Source organism: Hyperolius riggenbachi, chromosome 3, assembly GCF_040937935.1.
Source record: "Hyperolius riggenbachi isolate aHypRig1 chromosome 3, aHypRig1.pri, whole genome shotgun sequence".
NCBI classification, from domain to species: domain Eukaryota; kingdom Metazoa; phylum Chordata; class Amphibia; order Anura; family Hyperoliidae; genus Hyperolius; species Hyperolius riggenbachi.
In genome coordinates this window covers 193,828,659-193,853,346 of record NC_090648.1, presented here as the reverse complement: position 1 = coordinate 193,853,346, position 24,688 = coordinate 193,828,659, and the positions used below count along the sequence as shown (strand labels likewise).

At 44.2% G+C, this 24,688-nt stretch overlaps 1 protein-coding gene across 3 annotated transcripts in view; it reads left to right on the top strand.

The window, feature by feature from the left end:
- Positions 1-537: 537 nt before the first annotated feature.
- RAB27A (RAB27A, member RAS oncogene family) overlaps positions 538-24,688 on the top strand; it is a 138,498-nt gene continuing 114,347 nt past the window's right edge. For all 3 annotated transcript variants that reach the window (XM_068275482.1, XM_068275487.1, XM_068275481.1), the window contains exon 1: positions 538-661. The gene's annotated coding sequence lies outside the window, so the exon portion shown is untranslated. The remainder of the gene's footprint in view (positions 662-24,688) is intronic.

The window sequence follows — 24,688 nt, the reverse complement described above, 5'->3', positions numbered from 1 at the left end:
GCTAATTGCGATTCAGCAATCGCTAGCGTTCAGCGTAAACGCTAGCGACTGCTAGTGGAAAAGGGCCCTAACAATATGTGTAATCTGCTATCCAAAAACGCACCCAAAACCGCTAGGTGTGTTTAGAAAACGTCTCTAAACATACCTAGAATTGCTCTGAAATCAGCTCCAAAAAACGCTAGCGTTTTGTGCATCTGCTAGCGGTTTTGGTGTGCACTGGGCCTCAGTCTATAATGAAAAAAGGCAGTTCATGTATTCGTTTACCTCCGCTAAAAATGCACTGTAGCAAAACGTAACTTTTCATTACTTTTCACACTTCTACAGTTTCCTGCTTACAAAACCGCAGGGACATGACTGCTGTGACGAAGCGCTATTGATAAACGCTGAACGTTTTTTTGCGAGAATAGAAATGCAAGTTGCTTTCCGATTCTTGTAGCTGACTGTCCCCATTGAGCAGTGTCAGGATTTCCCTTGTTTATGGGCGGATCTCTTTTCATCCATGCTCCGCAGTAACAGCCCGCCTCTGTGAGGGGGCGGGGTCTCACGGCAGCTCGGGAAGTGATGTTCGTCAGTGTAATCTCCAGTGTGTAACCAACCTAAAAAGGCAAAAGTAGCGAGTAGGGGAAGCGGAGCGGGATGCGAGCGGCTGCTGCGGGTACAGGTAAGCGGAGGGATGGAGGAGTAGCATACGATAGGGGGCGCTGCACCTGAGTGCGGGGTGGCACAGCAGCACATGGCTGCGCAGAAGTCCCATCAGCTGGAGGAGCAGGTGGGGGAGCGGCAGGAGTGTGTGCTCCTCCTGCGGGAGATCCGTGAGGCAGAGCGAGGATTAGTACTTCTCAAGGAGTTGGACCTCTTATATTATAGCAGTCTGTGACATGAGAAATATGGCTGCACCTGCTGGTCGCTTATATCTGGTGCAACAAGTAGCAATGTAAATTTCTTTCTTTTCTGTACCTGCTATTTTTTTATCATTCGAATTGTATGATGATGATGATGATGATGATGATGAGGAGTGCAGTGCCTCTATACTGTATGAATGAGTTGCAAATTTGATGTATCTTGGAATTGGCCACTCGTTTGTAGTCATTTTGGTTGGTCCAGTTCCAAGCTGCATACAATTTGCATTATATTTAGCTAGCTGAAATTATTTGCATTCATTATTGACCATCTTAAGCCCCATGCACACGCTAAACAGCAGTCTTTTATGCAGCACAACTATCAAACAACTTTTTGTTGTGAAACAAGTTGGAAAAAAACAAAAGTTAACTGTTGTTCAAACAAATGATAAGACGTCAATCCATAAAAGACCGCGTGTGTATGAGGCTTTAGCCTGCAGGGGGCTAGGGGCTTTTGTGTGGTTTTAGGAATGTGGTGAAGTGCCTGAGTACTTATGTGGCTAAGGGCTCGTTTCCACTAGGGCGAATCCGCATGCGGGCACTGCATGCGGATTCGCATAGCTAATGTTAGTGGATGGGGCTGTTTCCACCTGTGCGGCGTGCGGGAGCGATTTGGCAGCGGGCCAAATCTGCACGGCGGGACCCACAGTTTTCGCCTGCGTCGGGAATCCGTGCGAATCGCCGCTAATGTATTTAATAGTAAAAACGCATGCATTTGGTACATGCGTTTTTACCTGCGATTTCGCGTGCGATTTCGCACCCTTCCCAATGTTGTTTTGTCCTGGCAGTGTCATGGTTAATTTCGCATGGCACCCTGCCATGCGAAATCGCACGCGAAATCGCGGGTAAAACGCATGCGGAAACGCACCTGCATGCGTTTTTACAAGCGTCGGAATGCCGGCGAAATCGCGTCGCACTAGTGGAAACGGGCCCGGCTCTTTTCCACAGACAGTTGATAGGCAGTGAAATGCAACTGCGCAGCCGCAGTTCTATTTGTCTAGTTAAGACGAATCATTAGCAGGTCTCCGGCGACGACGAATGGAAGGGACTGCAGGGGGTCGGTAGAACTCCCACGTAAGTGATGCTTTTTGTGTTTAATACCCCACAGAACCCCTTTAAGGCCTCTTGCACACTGCAAGCAATTCAGATTCAGATTCCGCTTTTTAATCTGTTTTTACTTCCGATTCAGATTTGCAGTTTGCTCCTTGCACACTGCAAATCTGAATCGGAGGTAAAAACTGATTAAAAAGCGGAATCTGAATCTGAATTGCTTGCAGTGTGCAAGAGGCCTTAAGGGCACCTAAACTGAGAATATGGAATATTCTTTTAAAAATACCAGTTGCCTGACTCTCCTGCTGATCCTGTGTCTCTTAATACTTTCAGTCACAGCCCCTCAACAAGCATGCAGTTCAGGTGCTCTGACTGAAGTCAGACTTGATTAGCTGCATGCTTGTTTCAGGTCTGTGATTCAGCCACTACTGTAGCCGAAGAGATCAGCAGGATTGCCAGGCAACTGGTATTGTTTAAAGAGGAGCTGTTAGGTATAAGGTCTCAGAGAAAATAAACACATATATCAGTAGCTAAAGATTGGCTGTACTTACATTACATATGCATTTCACTGTCCACGTTTGTACTTCACATAATTTTTATATAGTATTTGCAGAGAATGATGCTCCTGACAGCTCATGGCAGGTTCCATGTTTGTCTCCTATGAAGCCAAATGTGTCGTCATGTCCTGCCTGCTTCCTGATGATTCCACTCTCACAAATGCTGGCAATGAATAACACTACTGTGCAGTGAATATTAATTAGCCATGTGGCCAGGAACAATAGCGGACTCCTGCAGTGTACTCTGCCCAAGATTTTTTTAGAGCTGTGAGCTAGACTGTTACATGCTGTTGAAACTTGAGCCTCACTAGCAGCCAGGGGAGGGCCCCAGAATGCTTTGCAGTATCTGTTATTCGGCTTGCGTCCTCCTTAGGAGCCTGGGAATACGGAGCCTTGCTGTCAGCATACATCTAAAGTAAGAGATATTTTTAACTGCAGTATTGCCTTTTTGGCTTCCTTCTAAACTGTTTAACACAGGAGAATAGAGGTTTAAATTAGCTTTTGCAGCCTGACAGTAAGGCCCCATTCACACTTGCGTTTTGCCTTGCAAACGGACCGATCCTGATCGGATCAGGACCTGATCCTGATCGGAACCGTACGGTTCCGATCAGGATCCGGTCCGTTTGCATCAGGCATGCATCAGGCTGCCATCAGGATCCGTGGGCAAAAAATAGCGAAATTAAATAAAAAAAATGTTGGGGACAGCAGAAGGTACACCTGTAGAATCAGGTTCCTCCGCTGTAGGCCTCACCTCCACCTCCGACATTCTGCCAAAACAGCTCCAGCACGTCTGTCACTGCTGCTCCACTTCAGAAATGCTTGGCCCATGTGTCCCCATCCGAAATGGCCGCTTGGATAGGAAGTGGGGTAGAACGTCAGGTTTTTGTAGGCAGTGTGTTCTGTGCCTTCCGTTTCCCATTGGTTTCTGTGTTCAGGATGGTGCTGTCAGGCTCCGGTCAGGATGCGTGGGCCGGAGATCCGGACCCAAAAAATAGCGCATGTTGGAAAAGAGTCCGGATCCGATCCAGCTCCGGTACGTACGGAACGGACGCGTGTGAACGTCCGCATAGACATTACATTGCTATGCGGAACGTACGTTCCGTTTGTACAGTATGCGTTCCGGATCCGATCCGGAAAATCCTGATAGCGAACGCTAATGTGAACCGGGCCTTACTCTTTAAAAGGAAACAGTCATACCCCACTCAGTTTAGGTTCCCTTTAACTACTTGCGGACCGCTCCACGCCAATTGGAGTGAACGCGGCGGCGGCAGCCCCAGGACCACTCCATGCTGATTGGTGTGAATGGGGCTAGCAGGAGATCGTGCATGCCGATGTGACACAGCTGTCCACTCTGTAGTCCAGGAAGTGATCGGCTGTCCTAGGCTGAAGTTTGACAGCCGATCATGCTAATTGGCTGGTGGAGGTAAGAGGGGGGGGGGGGGATATAAAATAAATAAAAAAAAATTAGTTAAATTTATTAAAAATAAAGTGAATATTTATTAAAAAAAAACCTTGGGAGCGATCAGTTCCCACCAACAGAGAGCTCTGTTGGTGGGGAGAAAAGGGGGGAGGGGGGATCACTTGTGTGCTGAGTTGTGCGGCCCTGCAGCAGGGCCTTAAAGTTGCAGTGGCCCAATTAGTAAAAAATGGCCTGGCCACTAGGGGGGGGGGGAGTTTAACACCGCGGTCCTCAAGTGATAAAAAAGAACTTTAACAAAGGCTTGAACTTCATCCTAATCAGTAGCTGATGCCCCCCCAACAACCACCACCACCACCAGAAATCTATGCTTGCATGGCTGGGCCAAGGATGTGCAGTACATCATGACTGACTGAAAGTTTTACCGTGCCGACCAGTGGAAGATCGAAGCGGCTCAGGACGGAGGAAACCCCCAGGTACATAAAAATGCTTTTATTTTGTAGTCTGTTTCTTTGAGGCTACTTTCCCACCAGGACGTTGCATTTTAAGGGATGTTATGGTGCATAACGTGCCCCTAACGCAACGCCTTGTGGTGTTGGATGTGGACGTCAGAGTGAGTCGCGTTGTGCAGCTCACTCTGGCGTCCGTGATGCGTACTCTTGGACGCATGCGGCATCACGTGGTCCCGCCAGCCAATCGCCGCACAGAGCGGCCGCTCCTGGAAAGTAAACACTGCACGTCACACCGTGGAGGGAATATTAATTAGCCATGTGGCTGGAGGAGGAGGGGAGACCTCCTCCTCCAACACTACTGAGCATGTGCAAACAGTCTAACGCGGCTTAGCTGCTTATAACGTACAGCACGCAGCACTTTAACTTGATGTGCTGCGTTACAATGTAACGCAACGTGGGCACTGTGAACAGCCCATTGACTTTTCATTACTGTGCGGTGGGCTGCGTTACAGGCTGCACTAACGTGCGCCTGTAACGTCTAACTGTGAAAGCAGCCTTAGGCCCCTTGCAAGCTCCATTGCACTGCATTACTCTCTTGCGCTGCAAGGGCCAAAGACTCTAAATGGACTTGCACACTTGCCGTGGTGCACCTGAAGTATCCAAATCGCTGCAGTGTATTACTGCATGATTATGCAGTTATGCAAGTCAATGGGCAGCGCAGTAAGGATGCTCGATGAGAGTGTGATGCGGCATGCATGTGTGGACTGACAGGAATCCCAGTGATGTACTTCCTGCACAGCAGGGACTATGTCACTAGCCGGGGGGTGGGCCTATGCATATGACCCCTTTAGTCATATGAAACCTCATATCTGCACATTGCAAACCTCAAGTGTAAAACCAGCCTCAAGCTTACCTAAACTGACATAACATGAGGCAAATATAGGTACATATAGGCTCAATTCATCAAAGGCTTTTTGTCAATGGACTTCAGTAAATTATTGAACTTCTACTGCACCTGTGAAAATATTGATAAATTAGCAAGAAAAAAAATACCAAATGCGGTAATTTCCTGACTTTTTTTTTTTAATCGTACAGATAGATACAGAGAGATACAGATACAAAGTTCAATAATTTACTGAAGTCCATTGACAAAAACCTGTTCTCTGTGCAGGGACAGCATTCTAATAGTAAGAGGCATTCTGACATCCCATTAGATGTACTTGTTTGTTATACTGCTTCTGCTCGCTCTGAATCTGAACATTAGTCTTTCTTAACATTTTATTTAATTGCCACAACTTAGAAGAACTTCCAGGAGACATAATACATCCCATGCTTAGGCTATTTCCCCACTAGCTCCCCTGCATCTTCAAACAGGAACCTAAGGGGTTAAAAGGCTGCAGGGAAGCCTATTTTGTTCCAATCTCTCTTGGGGGTAGAAAAGCTGGACCCGCCGCAGAAGGCTTCGGATCCGATCACAGGGACATGCAGGAGACAGAGGCTGTTCCTATTGGCTCTCTGCGCCTGTCAATCATGGGGATATCCACAGAATGAAGGCATTCCAAACTAGTTTTCGACAGAGGAGAGCAGCCAGTAAATATCAAGTAGGTTACTGTGTTTTATCACATGCTGTAACCTTGATGAATTGACATTTACTGACATATGTTAAGGTATTTACCTTACAAGTCGGTAATTTACTTCACTGCTCGGTAATTTCAGCTTGCGATGCGGTATAAGCCTTGATGAATTGACATTTTACTAAATGCTCTGCAAACTCCGCTATTTTTGGCATTACCGAATGCGGTAATTCTTGATGAATGGAGGCCACAGTTCCACTCCTGCTAAGTCTGTGGTCCCTTTTTTATTTTATTTTTTACATTGCAAGGGTTAAAAATGTGTGTCTGTGCAAATGAGGCAGTCGAACAGCTGTTAAATGACACACGGCTGTACAGTTCAAAGAGCTGCTATTTATGTTGTTCTGCAGCTGAATGAATTAGATTTTACATTACAATGTCCTGGCTTGTGTTTAGAATTCAGTTTTAGAAATTCAGAACTTTCCTGCAGTTTCTTTTTGGGACTTGATCTCTACAACGACAGCTCTAACCACACGATCATACAAATTTGTCCCTTGGCTACAGTCGCCCAATGCTTACTGTTGCTTTGGGTAGAGAAGTTGGTATGACGCAGCAGTTTACAGTGTGTGGGGTAAGGAAGGGAACAGTGTACTTGGCTGCCACTGACTTGCTGGATTTTTAAGTGATCTCAGGCGACCTAGGAATGAGCAGCCTGTTATGGCAAACTCTGGTTCTCGGGTAAACAGCCAGTTAGTGAACCTGGGAGCCACCCTTGATTTGGGGGAAGGGGGGGGGGGGTCTCCCCCCAGACAGAAGGAATCTGGACAGGCAAGTTACCTATACTCATATGTAGCTCGCCTGTCCAGGCGGTCTGTCATACAGGCCCTCCAGTCGACTTCTGCCTTCCAACATGTCCCGGCTGACGTTATGACACAGATGTGGGCAGCCAAGTAGACCAGCAGAGCTTCCAGGAATTGTTTAGATGGAAATAATTATGGCGGCCTCCATATCCCTCTCTTTACAGTTGTCCTTTCAAGCAAACCTGAGGTGAAAATAGACTTATGAGATAATGAATTTGTATGTGTAGTAAATCTAAGAAATAGAACATTAGTAGCTAAGAAAAGTTGTGTATGTTTTTTTTTTTCTTTAGTACAGGAAGAGTTCAAACTTAAGTTATCCATGCAAAAGAGCTTCTCTGAGCTGTTCGACCCAATGGGTTGAATACAGTCCTGTTTTCTGAGCACTTAAACAGCCAAGAAACAGTGAGAGACAGGTTGCGTTAAGGTTTTACTACAGGAAAGTTCAGAGTCATTATTTCTGCTTTGTTTTACAGCTTAAAATAAAGAGTGTGGTTTTAAAACTGCAACTTTGACCATATGATGCAATATTATAAAAAAAGCTATATAACTGGAAAAAGAGACCAGGCTTTCAATGAAAGTTTATTTCCTGTCTCCATTGCAGTTCACACTCATTATAACACGTTAGTTATGAAACTGACCACTGTGAATCCAGCCTAAAGGTCTTTTGACACTGCATCTGTTGTGTTCCATTGCAACAGACAATATAATTGCAACAAGATGTCGGTATGTTTGAATGGTATGTTCACGTTGGCCCATCAGCAGTGCGACGCGTCGGTTTCCGTGCTGTGCATGTCCAGTGGCAGTGAAGTATACTTCAATGTACTGTATGCTTCACTCCTATCTCAGGAATTTTCTTGCCCCGACATGTCTGTGTAGTAATATTCACTGTAGCCCCGTATCAGTTTCCAGTGGCCTCGATTCCCTCTGCTCCCTCGAATTCGATAAGCTGTGAAAGATTTTTGTGTGGGTAAAAAAAAAAAATGCAACCTCCTTCAGACAGGCAGGTGCAGTGCATTCACTGGCTGTCAGTTGCTCTGGTGTCCCTGTTGACTTACAAGTGCTCAGCATGGGTAATAAGGGGGTGTCTGTTCCATGGAAGCACATCTGAGCCCAGCAGCAGCCACAATCAGATTTCAGACATTATAAATTACATTGCTACTGTAATGTGGTTATATTGTAATGGTACATTCCCATCTGTGCCGTACCAGGGGGGTGCAATGAAATCCCTTGGGAATTCACACCTATAGGGTGATCATTACCAGCATAAGTCCTTTTTTAAAAAGCGAATACGATGGATAAACGCTGGTCCAGGGCCCCTGGTGCTGTCATCACCTCTGCATTGCCTATTGCTACACCACTGACCATGACCCCACGCATTAGTCTGCACGGTTCCAATAAAAGCAAATGCTCATACATGAAACACAAGTACACAAATACAAAGAAGAAAAAATAAAACTGTGCCAAAAGTGGAGCTGTTGCCCAGATTAAGCAATCAAGTATACGTTGCTAGGGCTTGTGCATGCTATGAGCGTTTTGCGTATTTTTTTAAGCGCTGGTGATTTTAGAAATCGCCCTGGTGATTTTAGAAATCGCCCTAAAAGCGCTTGTGCAATGATTACCTATGAGAGTGTTCACATATGAGCGGTTCGATTACCATCCGCTTCCAAAAGCACTGCCTGTACCATTTTTTTTCTGAGCGCTTTGGCTCAATGGAAGGTATAGGGAAATTGCTAAGTGCTTGAAAAAGCGCTTTGTATAGCGATTTCCCGAACGCCTTTAAGAATAAATACATTGTATTTATTCTTTTCTGAGTCAGAGTTCACTTCCTGACTGTTGTCAGGAAGTGAAAAAATGAATTGCTCATCAAAAGTGCTTACACAAAACCACCCAACGCTCAGAAAACACCAGGAATCGCTACAAAATCGTGCACAAACGCTCGTGGATTGTGCTTGCGATTTATAATGTGAACATAGCCTGAAAGGACATTTTAAACTCAACTGAAACAAAATCTTGTCCCCTGAGGTAGGGGAGCTAATTGAGCAGCTGATCTGTTTCTAGTTCCAACTCTAGTTCCAACTTCTGATTAACTTCTCTGGCTCAAAGTGTGTGCTATTCAACAGTGTGCTGTCATGGCTGCAAGTAAAGGTGCACTACAACTGACTGTAGAGATTACCATTCGCTCCCTAGAGCGCAAGTTCTGACCATGACACCATTCCGATGTGTCCCTTGGATACTGCCAAGTGCCAAGCAATGCATACTGTTAAAATGAGGATGGGCTATGGTAAGGAGGGAAAAGGAAAAGTATTATCCACTATGCCACCCATGTTTATCAATTTTTAGTAAGTATAGCTTTTCTTCTAGTGGAGAAAAGACTTTGGTTGCTCTGGGCACATTCTCTACATTTGCATTAGTTTTCTTTTCAACATGATAGATCTGTTCCTGTGAGTCTGTAAGGCCCCGTTCATATCACGGAACGCGGGCGCGTTCCGTTCAGAACACAACGCACAGGAACGCACGTCATGTGCATCTCTGTGCGTTGCGTGGCTGTTCCCATCACTGAAAAATGAATGGGACAGCCACGCGTTTTTACAAAAAAATGCGTACAGCATGCGTTCCCGGACCGCACAGATCCGGAACGCATGTAGTGTGAACATCAGACATTGCACTCTATGCAATGTCTGATGTCGTGCGTGTCGGCCACCTGCACGCATTTCCAAAACGCGGCTGGAAACGCGTGCAGTGTGAACGGGGCCTAAGCTGCATCTCCCCTCCTGCTTCCCTATGTCTTCTGGCATGAGAATTCCTCCCCAGCTACTTTGTCAGTCCACCTACACGGGCAATTCTGGATGGATCAGTGGCAGTAATGAAAGCAAAATAAAACTTCTTTACGAGGAGAAAGTCCAATGGTGCCCATACACGGTGCAATAAAAGCACTAGATTTCCCCGTTTATTCGACCAAAACGATCTAATCAAATTTTTTTCTTTTTTCGATCAAGGAAAATGAACGATTGTTTTGTTTTTCATTAAAAAGCCCATTGTGTGTGTGTTTTTTTTTTTTTTTTTTTATCGATCTATTGGAATAATCAAACAAAATTGTCTAATTGGAAAAAAAAAAAAAATGAAAAAATTGTACCATGTATGGGCACCATAAGGAAAGCCAAATGAGATAAACTATAGTTAGTCTCTGACCTGCTCATTCAAAAGTTACAACAGCTGTAATTGCAGTCAGAGACCCTAAGGGCTTGTTCACATTATAAGCGATTTCGCTTATTTTTAAGCGCAGGCGATTTTAAATAGCTTGTGCAATGTTAGCTTATGTTCTCACATAAGCGATGAGCTTTCTATCCAATCGCAAACGCGGTTCCTGCACCATTCCCAGAGAGCTAAACGCTTGTAAAAGCACTTTGAATAGCGATTTGCTGAGTGCTTTAATGAATAAAAACCATTGTATTTATTCATTTCCAGGTCAAAGAGTTCACTTCCTGATTGTCAGAAAATGAACAAAACATCGCTACACAATATTGCTTACAAAAGCGCTCAGCTATTGCGCTGGTGACTTATAATGTGAACAAGGCCTAACTTTGGTAATTTTTGGACAATCTTTTACAAGATGTAATGAAAACGTGTTTTTGGGCCACAATTGCTGGAGATAATGAAAACCATCACAAGTAATTGGAATTCAGCCTAGCCACGTTGAACTAGGGATGCTCAACCACTTAATGACAACCAAACTTATAAAAACGTCCTGCTAGAGCCTCTTAACGGCTCCAGGACGTTTTTATAAGTCAAACAGTGCTGCTGCCGCTGTGCGCGTGCGCACTCCTGCACATGCGTTCCCGTGCACGTGAGATTAGTGAGAAAAAAAAACCTTAGAAAAAATACACCTTTATTTCCAAATAATATATTGTCACCATACTTTGTACTAGGGACATAATTAAAATCTTGTGATAACCAGGACAAATAGGCAGATAAAATGTGTGGGTTTTATGTACAGTAGCAGTGTTTATATTAAAACTATAGGGGATGAAATTGGAGAATTTTTTTCTTGTTTTTCCTTGTTTTTCCTTGTTTTTCCCTTTAAAATGCATAGAAAATAAAGTAATTACTGAAAACCAATATCAACCCCAAAAAACCCCAAAAGCCTAAGGGCTCGTTTCCACCATAGCGAATCCGCATGCGGCGACGAGATGCGGATTCGCTTGTTACACTGAAGTGGCCGGGGTTGTTTCCACATGTGCGGGAGCGATTTGGCGGCGGGCCAAATCTGCACGACGGGACCCACCGAATTCGCCTGCGTCGGGAATCCGTGCGAATCGCCGCTAATGTATTTAATAGTAAAAACGCATGCGTTTGTTACATGCGTTTTTACCCGCGATTTCGCGTGCGATTTCGCACCTTTTTCAATGTTATTTTGCCCTGGCAGTGTCATGGTTAATTTCGCATGGCACCCTGCCATGCGAAATCGCGGGTAAAAACGCATGCGGAAACGCATCCGCATGCTTTTTTACAAGCGTCGGAATGCCGGCGAAATCGCGTCGCAACAGTGGAAACGAGCCCTGATTGGTGGAGAAAAAAAAAACCAAGATATAGATATTTTCATTGTGATTTAATAGTGATTAAAGCGGATCCGAGATGAAAAACTAACTATAACAAGTAACTTCTATATATATCTTATCTAAAGTTTAGATAGTTTACACAGCAAATCTAGCTGCAAACAGCTTCAATAGAATATGATTATTTCTTCCTGTGATACGACAGCAGCCATGTTTGTAAACATTACAAACAGCCAAGTTTATCTGCATCTTCTGTGAAAAAAAACCTAATCCTCCCTCCTCCTCTGAAATCTCTGGCAAGTAATACCTCCCCCTCCTTCTGCCCAGACTAAGCTCCAATGAGCCCTTGCTACTTTCAAAGCTCTCTGAAAAACTGTGGGCGAGGCTTGTTTCATTTATAAGGAATTAGAGTATTAAAACAAAAACCAAAAAGTATTTGGTTTGAGGAATGCCCTATAAACAATAGGAAAGGAACACAATTATGCAATGAGTAAAAGTTCATCTCGGATCCACTTTAAGCTATTGGCAAATGAAAGGGATGAGCACTGAAAGGTGAAAATGGCTCTTGTCCGTTAGGGTAAAAAATGCTTCGGGGTGAAGTGGTTTATAAGATGCAAGTAATTCTGATGCTGGATTATGCAAATTTTATATGCAACACTTATTCAGTTTAAATGGACCAATCCTACTCCACTTTGGTAAGATTCGATTGACCAATTTTCATACAAAATTTGCATAACCCTGCATCAACTGAGCATGAATTATTTGTGTCTGTTTGATCAGAACGCGGTACAATTCCATTGCTTTGACCATTACAGGTGATTAATGAAAGAGGAATTCAGGATCATTTTCCTGACTGTCCTGTCTATTTGTTTCCCAACCCTCTGAACATGCGATAAAATAAGAAAAGTTAATGTACCGGTATGTTCTTTATTTTAATGTGTATAGTGTGTGACTGTCGGCTGAGCAGTGATCCTGATTGCCAGGCTTTCTCCTAGGCCTGGAACCCACTAGGAACACTTTTCTGAGCGCTTTGTGATATAAAAAGCTCTTGCTAATGTAATGCTATGGGTGTGATCCCTCTTGAACGATGTGATTTTATAAAAATCCCCCATAGCATTATATTAGCAATCACTAGCGCTTAGAAAAGGCTTCTAGTGGGTTTGAGCCCTTACACACTTGGCAATCCAGGCCTACTCTTTTTCCAATATTTGACAAACAAAGGGTGACCGCATTGACCACACCCTCTAACACGTAAATATGGTGTGTGTTGGTAGCCCAAGAGTCACTGCACCTCTCCTTTAAAAACAGGAGGGTAAAGGGATCTCTGCACTATAGTGTGGTGTTTGATATATATATTTTTTCTAATACGAGTACAGATTGTGAACTCAGCTGAGGATAGGAGTGGGCATATGGCTTTATGGTGGGTTCCCCTGCTCGCCTCTGCCGAAGGCGTGGAACGCCGAAACACGTCAGGCGCAGGGCAGCTGCCGACACTACTCCGGGATCCTGATCCCGTTGGCGCTGTGACTCTTTGGATTTCCCTCACTATTGGCCACCAATGTGGAGGCAACCTGAGCGGTGTAACCATCTGAGGGACGCGGTGATGTACACTATTTAGTGTGATGAGCGTTGTTTCTATTTAAACATTGTGCGTTTTTATTCTACCTTTTTTACAAGACGCCAATTAAAAAGTTAATGCACAAGAGAGCGCTTCTTTTTTCTATTTTTCTGTCCCCTGCCATTTAGTATTTAGCAAGCAAAGTTCAAGCTTATGTCCTAAGGCACCTGATATACTTCATATAATTGCCCATTTCCGGAATAATGCTACACAAATCTGTAGTTAAGCTTTGCTGGTGTAGGATCCTCAACACATGGCCATTTGTTATCATTTCCTTTTGAGCTGTAAATTACACATAACATCTGTGCTCTCAATCTTTGCAGGGAACACTGCCAGCAATTCTGAGTTAATTGTCCTGAGTGAATCCATGACTACAGGGTTCACCATCAGCCCTGGTGGGATAATAAATAATGAAAACTTAACCTGCAGATTTCAGAGCCATAGAAAAAGACCTATAACACAGTAAGGCCTTTTTCATAAGAGAGGCTGACTGCACTCTTGGGGCACAGATACTGTATATACTCAAATACAAGTCGACCCCAATATTTGACTCTCTTAAAGAGTCATCAGGCAAATAATAGGAAAGCGGATTTACTTACCTGGGGCTTTCTCCAGCCCCTTGCAGCTGTCTGTCCCATGCTGACAGCTCAGTTTGCAGCCACTGGCCCTGGGTCCCTGCACGGTGCAGAGGACGACCTCGAGGACCTTACCGCGCCTTCGTGAAGCACAGCTGTCAATCAAGCCCACGTTGTCCGTGGTGTACTGCGCAGACACAGTACGGGCAAGATGATGTGGCATGCTAGATCACTTGCCATTACATTGGTGTGAGTTGGGGCCACTTTACATTCTCAGCAGAGGTGGCCCTGAACAGCCACATTGGACCAGAGCAAGCTAAGGTTTGTACAAGGCTTTTATGCCCCCTTCACACTGAGTCCATTGAGTTGCAATAACATTGCAGTGCAACGTAGCAGAAAGGATCCTTACAGAGAGGCACACTGTACGACGAAAGTATGCCTCACTGCTGCAGTGAACACACGCCTTACTTAGTTAATGCATTGCTTGGTGTGCATTACTACGTTGGAACCCGGTGCACCTCACTCTGTGGAGTGCCCCATAGAAATATCATTGCATTGCGATGCAGCACAACTATCTCGGTGTGGAAGGGGCCTTAGAGTGGAATGGTATAAGAATACAACTGTGTCCATATTTTGTATGTTGCCATGTCTACTCCTACCCATAAGGAAGGGAGTATGCTGTTTTGCAGATAGGCCCAAGACTGGTAGATGATATTTTGCTGTATGTCATGCTTTGTATTTACTTCTCTGCCTACACATAAATATTTCTGACCAGCCAATGCTATCCTGCATTTTTCCCTAAAACTGTCTTGAAGTCTTAGCAACAGTCTGTCTTGCATATTACCTCACATACACAGGGACAGAGGCGCTTTATTGTCGCACACAACTTGTAAGTTGCTCCTTGTATTTTTGCCTTAGAAAGCGGGCTGAGACCTGTGAAACGCGTTGCATACCTTGTTGGAGTAAGAATAAATGCTTTTTTTCCCTTTGACTATACACAATTGTTACGTTTTTGTCTGAGGAGCAAAGTCCACCCTTGTCCCTCATTTTATATCTTTTGAATCTGATATTTTATTCTGCTGGCACCTCTGTATCATATTATCGAAGTTTATCTACTTGGTGGATGGGTGTGACCACCCTTCTTTCTATTTCTACGGAAAGCGACTTCTTAGCCTGAGTGGGGACAGTCCTAATCTCCCTGCATGCCATTATAGTGGTTGCCTGATTTTGGCAACCTACACTTGTGAGTATTTATTCACTACACATTATACCTACTTTTTTATCATCGATAATACACGATTGGGGGCTCTCGATTGTCTATTTTTTTTTTTTTTTTTTTTTTAACATAACCACATATGCACAGGTTTACTCCTTTAGTCTGTCAGCTGTGTGATTCAGCTACCTGCATGGACGTACACCAAGAATGAATTGTTGATGGGGCAAACATCAGTTTAGGAAACATTGCTGTGCGTGACGCACTAAGTTCGCAAGGGCCTCTGATGTAATCATTGTTCCTTAATACCTCACTTGTTTAGTTACTTGAAAACAAAAGTTTGCTTTCTTAAAACAGAAAGTATTTACAATAATTCAGGTTGAAGTGACCTCCGAGATGTCTCCCAGTGCATCACTGCTGAATGTATGCAAATTATCCATTGTTGTCCCTGTGGTCTCAACACAGGTAATCATTCAGGTAATATTAAAAAGCTGACACATTGCATTCCAGCGGATCTGGAGGTGTGTTTAGCTCACAGGGACAACAATGGATAATTTGCATATTTCAGCAGTGATGCACTGGAAGCAATATCGGAGGTCACTCCAACCTGAATTATTGCAAATACTTTCTGTTTTAAAGAGGACCTCCAGTGAAAATAATGTAGTAAAAAAAAGTGCTTCATTTTTTACCATAATTATGTATAAATGATTTAGTCAGTGTTTGCTCATTGTAAAATCTTTCCTCTCCCAGATTCACATTCTGACATGTATTACATGGTGACATTTTTACTGTGGGCAGGTTATGTAGCTGCTCCTAGCTGTTTTGGCTGTTAGAGACAGCTGTAAACAGCTAATTCCTGTCTGTGAACATTGTTACATTGTGGCAGTTTGCCCAGAGTACCGCGGTACTCAGAGCTTCTTGTGGGAGGGGTTTCAGCACAAAATCAGTCATACAGCGCCCCCTGATGGTCTGTTTGTGAAAATCATATTTCTCATGTAAAAGGGGGTATCGGCTACTGATTGGGATAAAGTTCAATTCTAGGTTGGAGTTTCTCTTTTAGAAACTAAATTTTGTTTTGTAAGGGCTCTTTCAAACGAGACTAGTTTTGGCGTTTTACAGCCAAGACCGTAGTTTGTGTTTTCCAAGGTAAAATTAAAGTCCATAGACATTTATTTTACCTTTCACACCTAAAGCCGCTTTTTTTTGGGCGTTGCGTTTTGAAGCTCCCCGGAGCTTTTTCAAAGTTGTTTACAGCCGAAGACGGCTTTTCGCGTTTCAATGATAGTCAGTGGAAAAAGCCATCCACAGCTTTTTTACAGCTTTTTCAAAGCGTTTTGCAGCTGACTTGTTGACTTTAAAAAAAAAAAAAAAAAAAAAAAAAAAAAAAAAGGACGTTTTCATATGAGCTGTAAAAAGCTATGAAAAAGCTTTGAAAACGCTATGGAAGGGCTACAAAAACGCTGAAAGCAAAAGGCAGCCTTTTCTACCGCAGCCTCTAGTGTGAAATTGCCCTTAGGGCCCATTCACACCAGAGGACTTTTTCGGCGTTTTAACGCCACAGGAGCTTTTTTAGGGCTGACCGTGGTGTTTCTCTTTACAATTGATAGTAATGTGTTGGCGTTAAACGCCTTGAGAACGCCTGCAGCCAAAACGCAGCGTTTTAGCCTTTTTACCACTGCCTGTAATGTGAAAGAGCCCTTAGCATATTAGTAAGAGGGCTTTTTGGTCCATTGTAGCCCCTTACACACTCCAATGAGTTCTGGTTTACCATGAACTTGCTGGGTAGTCTGTAACTTTAGTTACTTGACAAAGCGTAAGGGCCAGTCCACGTCTATGCATTCTCCAGACCTGTGGATCGTGGTAATGCAGTGCAATCCTGGCATTCTACTACATTATTGCCTAGGAGCGGATACATGACATTTTGTCAAATGAATGTGAGCTCATCTGCTGTCTGCAAAAAACAAGCAGTGCTAAATTATGGTGCAGCAGATACCATTGAAATGGACAAATGTAAACCGGCCTATGAGAAAGTATAAGGACCCGTTCACACTACAAAAAAAAAAAAAAAAAAAAAACGCAGCATTTTCCGGAATGCTAAATAAAGCAAAATTGGTTTGCTGCATTTGTCCACAACCATTAAACGAGCCGCGTCCCGGTCTGCTCTGTAATACTTCCAGGTAGCGGCCGGATGGTGATGTCACTTCCCTCTTCAATGTAGGTTCACAGTGCGACGTTAAAGTTGCGCGTTATAGCCCTTTCTAATGTGTACAAACGCACTGCAATGCAAAGTCAATGCTACATTCACAGTGCATGCGTTGCGTTATAGTGTAACGCAGCACGTCCTGTGAAAGTAGTGCTTGCAGTGCGTTTTGCACGTTATGGGCTGCATTACTGTGTTTGCAAATACTCAGTGGAATTTGTTTTTAATTAAAAAAAAACCTAACGCATGCGCCGTTTTTGGGCGCATCAGGATGCCACGATAACGACGCATTTCATGTGACGTTAAGGTCGCATTGAAATGACAGTGAAACGCAATGCAATATAGCATAACATGTACTAACACATTATGCTTTTGCGATGCGTTACTACCTGCAGTGCGACCTTAATGTCGCACTAAAAAACGCAACGTCAACTGTGAACTTAGCCTCACTCTGCTCCCTCCACAGGAGCTGATGGAACAGGCTTATTGTCATTTTGTATTTATACGGTATTACTCATGTTCCTTACTGTTTTAAATGTATTTAGCGTCTACTTTTTTGTATCAATGAAAACTATATTCTTCCTTATCATGGCATGTTGCGGTTTAACCATATGTATGTTCCAAAGAGGTCTCGCCAAATAATCAAACAATAGTTTTAGATGACAAAATGTTTAAAGCAAGCACATTGTTGTTGTTTATTTGTATAGTTTTAGACTGTATCATTGAGAATTTTTTTTTTTTTTTTAGTTTTTTGCTATAAACTATATTTTCTAAAATGGCATACTGTAATGTGTGACTTCATATACCTGACCCACCTTAACAGCTAACAGTATGAAAATGAGTGGCATGAGTCATATTCACACTTTTCGGTTTAGTCATGAACTACTAACAGCAGGGAACTGAGATTCTTTGATGGTATCTTGACCTTTTTTATTTTCCCATGGAGGTTACACATTACTATGTAAACTGTTTACTGTCCAATCTCTGATGAAGCATGAAGTGTTATAGTCAAAAATGCAAAAGTGTCCGCTGGAAGAAAACTTAATAGTAAGTCGTCTCACCTCCAAAGAACAACTTTGGGCAGCATCTTTTTACTCAGTCTTACTCAGTCTTTTGTAGGCACTGCGTCCCGTATTTACAAACAAACAAACAAACAAAAAACACAGAACATTTATATCCCGCTTTTCTCCTGGTGGACTCAAAGCGCCAGAGCTGCAGTCATTAGGACGCACTCTATGGGCCGTAGCAGTGTTAGGGAGTCTTGCCCAAGGTCTCCGAATGAATAGGTGCTGGCTTACTGAACAGGCAGAGCTGAGATTCGAACCCAGATCTCCTGTGTCAGAGGCAGAGCCCTTAACCATTACACTATCCAGCCACCACATTTACTGCTGCTCTCCCCGTGTTGTAATGTGCGGTTGCCTCCTCGTCTTTCCTGTGACATGGATGGTGCAGTATTTAACTACTTGCGTACCGCATTGGTTGAAATGTATGTCCTGACGGTGGCTGCTCTGACAGGACGTAGATTTCAACTAGCCACTGATCGCGTTGCTTTCTCCCCGCAGCATTTTGTGAGCTGGTCAGGATTCGCTTTCGTTGGCTCCTGACCACGTGATCACTGTGAGCCAATCACATTGAAAGTGGCTCCTGACCGGTGCACAGACCTCTGCTGTCATAGCGACGGCAGAGCGAAGGGCTTGTGACATGTGTATGCGGCGATTCATCGATTAGCGCTGTTTTGTGATACCAGCAGTCTCTGGTCCTTAAAGGACAACTGAGGTGACATGAGATAGACATATGTATGTACAGTGCCAAGCACACAAATAACTATGCTGTTTCTTTTTTCTTTATCTGCCTGAAAGAGTTAAACATCAGGTGTGCAAGTGACCGTTTCTATCTGGGTCGAGACGGGGTGGGACTAGGGTTGCAACGGTATGAAAATTCACGGTATGATAACCGTCAAAAAAAATACCACGGTATGACAGTATTACGGTATACAGTATTACGCAATTATTCTCATTACAATTACCCTTATAAAAATAAGAAAAGGTCAAAGTTGAACAAACTCTTCTTTATTAGACCCTTAATGGTTAGGGTCCTCCTATCATACTTGAAATATTTACTCTTCTAAATGTCCAAAAAACAACAACAATACCAAAAGTAAATCTCATTCTCCCCGTGTCACATGACTGCCTATGGCAGAGAGGGCAGATAATAAGGCCATTGGAAAGCACAGTAGGTTAATATGTCTGCTTCCATGAATCAGGAAGTAGAAACTGTGCAGATTTATTTTAGGATTTGTATCAGCTGCAACAAAGAAAGAAATTGCTGTTGCATATCTTTTTGAGCAAAGAGGAGGACGTTTTGAGTTCAGGTCCACTTTAAAAATGCTGGTGGTACACTTTACTATACACCTTAGTGTACCAGAGATGAAGCATAGTGAAAGTTTTGTATATACCTGCGGCTTCCTCCAGCCCGATCATGCGCACGGATCCCTCCCACTCCGCCATCCTCAGCCTTTTCTATCGCTGGTATTGAGTATCGTAACTTGAGCCAGTCGCGGCCAGTCTGAGCATGCGCAGTGCGTTCTCTGCAGCGGAGAATAATACTACGCAGGCGTAGTACTATTTTCTGCCAGAGAGAGAGGGAGCGCACTGCGCATGTGTAAAACTGGCCGCGACTGGCCAAAGTTACGGGACTCAATACCAGCTATAGAAAAAGCTGAGGATGGCGGCGTGGGAGGGATCCGTGCGCATGATCGGGCTGGAGGAAGCCGCAGTTATGTATAAAAACTTTCACTATGCTGCGTCTCTGGTTTCCTTTAAAGGATACCAGAGCTGAAAAATAAAATGCAAATGGGTGGAGCGGACATGAGTTAGGTGAAGTCCTGTGCTAAGCCACTGCTGACAATTTCTTTAAAAAGTAGGGGGACAGAGTAGAACAGGGGGGGGGGAGGGGCAGTGAGCATGAGGACACGACATCACACAAACACACGTACATCAGGCAGACAAACACACACATCACACAGAGACATGCATCAGGCAGACATCACTTATACATACATACATACATACATACATACATACATACATACATACATACATACATACATACATACATACATACATACATACACTACACATCAGGCAGACATCACTCAGACATCACAAACATATACATCAGGCAGACATGCATCCATCAGGCAGACATCCATCCATCCATCAGGCAGACATTACTCAGACATCACACACATACATCAGGCAGACACATCTCACACACACAAGCCGTACATATACACACTGGCTGCATTCAAATACAGCACCTCTCCCACAGCAACACTGCTTATCTGGTGTCATTAAGCTTCAGCTCCCCACGTGCAGTGTGTCTCTCGCTCCTTCTCCCGGGCGGGCGGCGTGCTCATCATTTTCATGGGGGGGAGGAGAGCTGGACATTCCTTTGAACACTGATCTGTATCAGTGTTTATGTCAGCTCTGCAGTCGTGGGAGGCAGGGGTCTGCGTGCATCTAGCAGGAGGGAGAACGGGCTGTAGCCTTTTCTCATTTGCCGTATTTATTTTGGCAGGCATGACCTGGTGACTCCCCCTCTGCCTTTGTAGTACAGTCCGCAATAAAAAAAACTACAAGCAGATACAAATGGATCTCTGTGTGCGCGCCAGTCGTGTTGGCGTCATCACAGGACGCGTATCACCACCCAGCTCCTGCACTCATGTCGCAAGCCTCCCACAATCAGGAACTAGCTTTGGGAGCTTGCCTTCGTAACGGACGCAGACTGAGAGCAGGACAATGCCGGAGCGGTGGCGGGGATACGGAAATACAGCAAAAACCGGTATTTCCTAAAAGTGATTACCGTGCTTAGTAAAACCGCGATATACCGTAACAGTGTTCTCCCCAGAGCCTATTACCCGGGCGGAGCGCCCGGCTGGTCTCAGCTTCCCGCCCACCTGTGGTTACAGCGTGCATCAGATTTTCTTCCTCAACACTCAATGCAGTGAGCAGCGGCTGTGTTATTGGAGCCAGACGCTGTCACTCACACTATCTCCGCCCTCCCCTCAGCTCCTGCATCTCCGTGATGTAGAGGGGCGGGGAGAGTCTGGTAACTGAAGTTACACAGGCACTGCAGGAACTTCAAAGGAGCTGGAGCTAGTGAATCCCATCCCGATCTGCATGATTATTATGCAGAGGACGGGCTCTCCTCCTCCGCCAGTCTTCACATCCCAGCAAAGTTCCCAGCATGTGTTCCAGCCTCACCTCCAGTCTTGCAGGTCAGAAATCAGAGCACAGGGAACAGTGTAGAGCAGCATTCATGCCGGGGAGACAGCATTGCAGGGCAGATGGTTATCTGTTTATCCCTGGTAAGGTGGTGACTGATAGCTATTAGCTGCCTCTGCTGCTGTGCCTGGTGTAGCGTCACCTTTATGGCATGCCCCCCTTTCAGATGCACTTTACTGGGAGGAGAGGAAACAGACATTTTTACAACTACTATATTGCTGTCCTTCCCCCAACTGCTCTGCTCAGAGATATTACATTGATGTAAACCTGTCTGCAGACCTGCAGTGTGCTGTGCAAGTAAGAGCTGTGAGAGTGCTGCATTCTTACTTGCTTGTATTACATTCATATTTAGAGGGTAGTGCTGCAATCCTCTCCTCTCTGACCCACACATTGTTTTTTTTTTTTTTTTTTTGTTATTGCCCCCCCCCCCCCCCCGCTTTCTTTTCCACACTGGTATACATATTTTTTCTTCTACCTTTAGTCTGTCTCTCCGTCTCACACATTTCCTTTTGTCTCTCTCACACTTTCCTCCTTCTTTTTTCTTTCCCAGTCCTTTGTCCCCCCCCCCCCCCCCCCCCCTCTGTAGTACATGCTGTTTAGCACATAGACAAGCAACAAGCTTGTCTGCATGCAAAATCATCCAGTGTAACTCCCCATCAGTAGTTCCCAGTGTGATTCCTCTTTACCCACTTCCTCATTCGAAAGCACCAAGCATGATCCACCTACACTCGTCCCTACCAAGTAGCACCCAACACGATCCACCCTGCCCCTCCCTACCTAGTAGTGGCACCCAACATCACCCTCCAACTCCACCCAATGTGACCTTACTTCCCCACCCGGCTACTTTTTCATGCCACCCGGCTGATAAGAAATTCTGGGGAGAACACTGCGTAATACCGGTAAATCGCGGCAACCCTACGTGGGACTGGCTCAGACTATATAGTATAACCCTAACTGATTAGTAATTAAAGCAATAAAATACTTTCCGTAGTAAATGGCTTCCTGCAGCAGTAACAGGCTGATGCATTTCAGATGCCTTTACTCATAGTCTATGTCTGAAATATGTCAGCCATTTTGTCTGTCCTGTTTTGCTTACAAATGAAAGTGTAAGTTTACTGGAGCCATTGGAGAGTTATGGATATGTTTTCACAGTCTGTGCATGTTCCCTCTGGGTGAGGCCTTTTCCTGCATCTCTGGGGGTATGAGTGGTGTCGTCGCCACTTTTTTTTTATTTTTTATTTTTTTGAACTGCTGCCCTGGTGGTCAAACACTAATTGCTGGAGGTAAGTGTGTGCATATGAGCCCTGAGTACACATTAAGTAGGGAGGAACATGACCCTGCCAAGCTGCAGTACTGGCCACAAAGAGCATACTTAGGCAACATGTCCCCCAAAACAACATAATTAGACAGCATGTCCTCCCAAACACGATTAAGCATCACCCCCCCCCCTCCCCCCGTAACATAATTATCCAACACATTCCTCTTCAGACAGCCTTATTGGCCAACATATTTCTACAAATGCAGAACATAATTGCGCAACGTATCCCCTTTAATAGCATAAATTGTCAGGATGTACCTCAAAACGCATAATATGGTCAGGCACTGTCTACAAACCATAATTAGTCCATGTACTCCCCAAACATAATTGGACAGAGTGCTCCCCAAATCATTGGTGTTCAATGGTTTGGCACCCATAAATAAAAATTAAGACCTTAAACTCTGTTTACAACTCACTTGCAGCCTTTCCATACGTCTTCACCAGTGAATAACCTGCGGACCAGGTCAGACTGAAGAAAGACTGTCGTCCTAGTGTAATGTGCATCCTGTCTAGCCTCACATTAGATCCTGAAGCAGACCTAGATAGTCCTGTGGAAGGATTAGGATGTTGCTGCTAAGGGCTTGAGGCATGGTTTCCAAATCAGTAGCCCTAATAATGTCCATGAGATGTTTTATGCATGAATCCTGGGCTTGATTTTTCTAAAAGGGGTTTCTTTGTAATGGCTGTATCACATGTAAAGATCGTGTAAGTAATGGCATGGACCTGGAATTAATTGGTAGAAGGGCTGGTGCAGCAACACCGAGCTCTCCATGCCTGATAATTAGTGTCACTTTCATAGTTGGCGTCATCATAACTAGTCGACTAACTTGGTTGAGCTCGGTCCTGTTTTCTGAAGAGCTTAAAGAGAAACTCCAAACAAGAATTTAACTTTATCCCAATCAGTAGCTGATACCCCCTTTTACATCAGAAATCTATTGCTTTTCACAAACCGACCATCAGGGGCGCTGTATGGCTGATATTGTGGTGAAACCCCTCCCACAAGAAGCTCTGAAGACCGTGGTACTTTTGACAGTTTGCCACAATGTAATAAGATTCACAGACAGGAAATAGCTGTTTACAGCTGTCTCCAACGGCCAAAACAGCTAGCAGCAGCTACATAACCTGCCCACAGTAAAAATGTCACCATGTAATAAATGTCAGAATGTAAATCGGGGAGAGGAAAGATTTTACAATGAGCAAACACTGACTAAATCATTTATACATAATTATTGTAAAAATGAAGCACTTTTTTTATTACACTATTTTCACTGGAGTTCCTCTTTAAGGTGTGTACCCCCATATTTTGTTGCCTGTCAGGAATCGTGACCCGATCCCCCTTGGACAAAATTACTGGCTGGCCTGTACAGATGTGTGTCAGCTGACAATGCGTTCTGTTGCTATTCGGGGGAGGGTGGGGTGGCAGTTGGATGACGGAGCGGCACTTGTGTGACGGCAGGTGGGGGGCGCGGCACTAGCAATGCAATCGGCCTTTGCGGGGTAGAGTTGATGCACTGTCCAGATCGCTTGCGAGTTGGGGGCGGTGGCCGCTGTACATATGCCTGCCTATCGGCTCAGGCAGTCGTTATTGGCCACCTTAGTCAGGTGTATGTATGGGCCTTAAAACAGCCAAGAAACAGACAGCTTGAGATGAGGTTTACTGCAGAAAAGTTCAAAGGATCATTGGATTCTAAATTGCAACTGTGAAAGTCTGATGCAGTGTTATAAATAAAGCTATATAACTGAAAATAAGAACGACTCTTTCTTAGCTACTAATGTTCTATTTGTTATCCATACTACATATACAATTATCTCATAAGTGTGTTATTTTTTTTCCGCTTCAGATTTACTTTAAGACAGGCATACATTACAATAATATTTCTTAATAGATTTGATGCTGAATTTAATGTGAGGTATATGTAGGGAAGGCAGCGCCTATGACAAGTCCTATAGTTGCGCCCTGGGGAAGAGGGGAATGAAGGTGTGCTCCCTCCAAATATTTTAAGGTGTAATTTCAACTTGAGTTGTGTCTAAGTTGAAGTAAAGCATGGCCTTTAATGAAGTTTGAAAAAAAAATTAAAAAAAATGTGTATGTATATCTATCTATCTCTCTCTCAATATT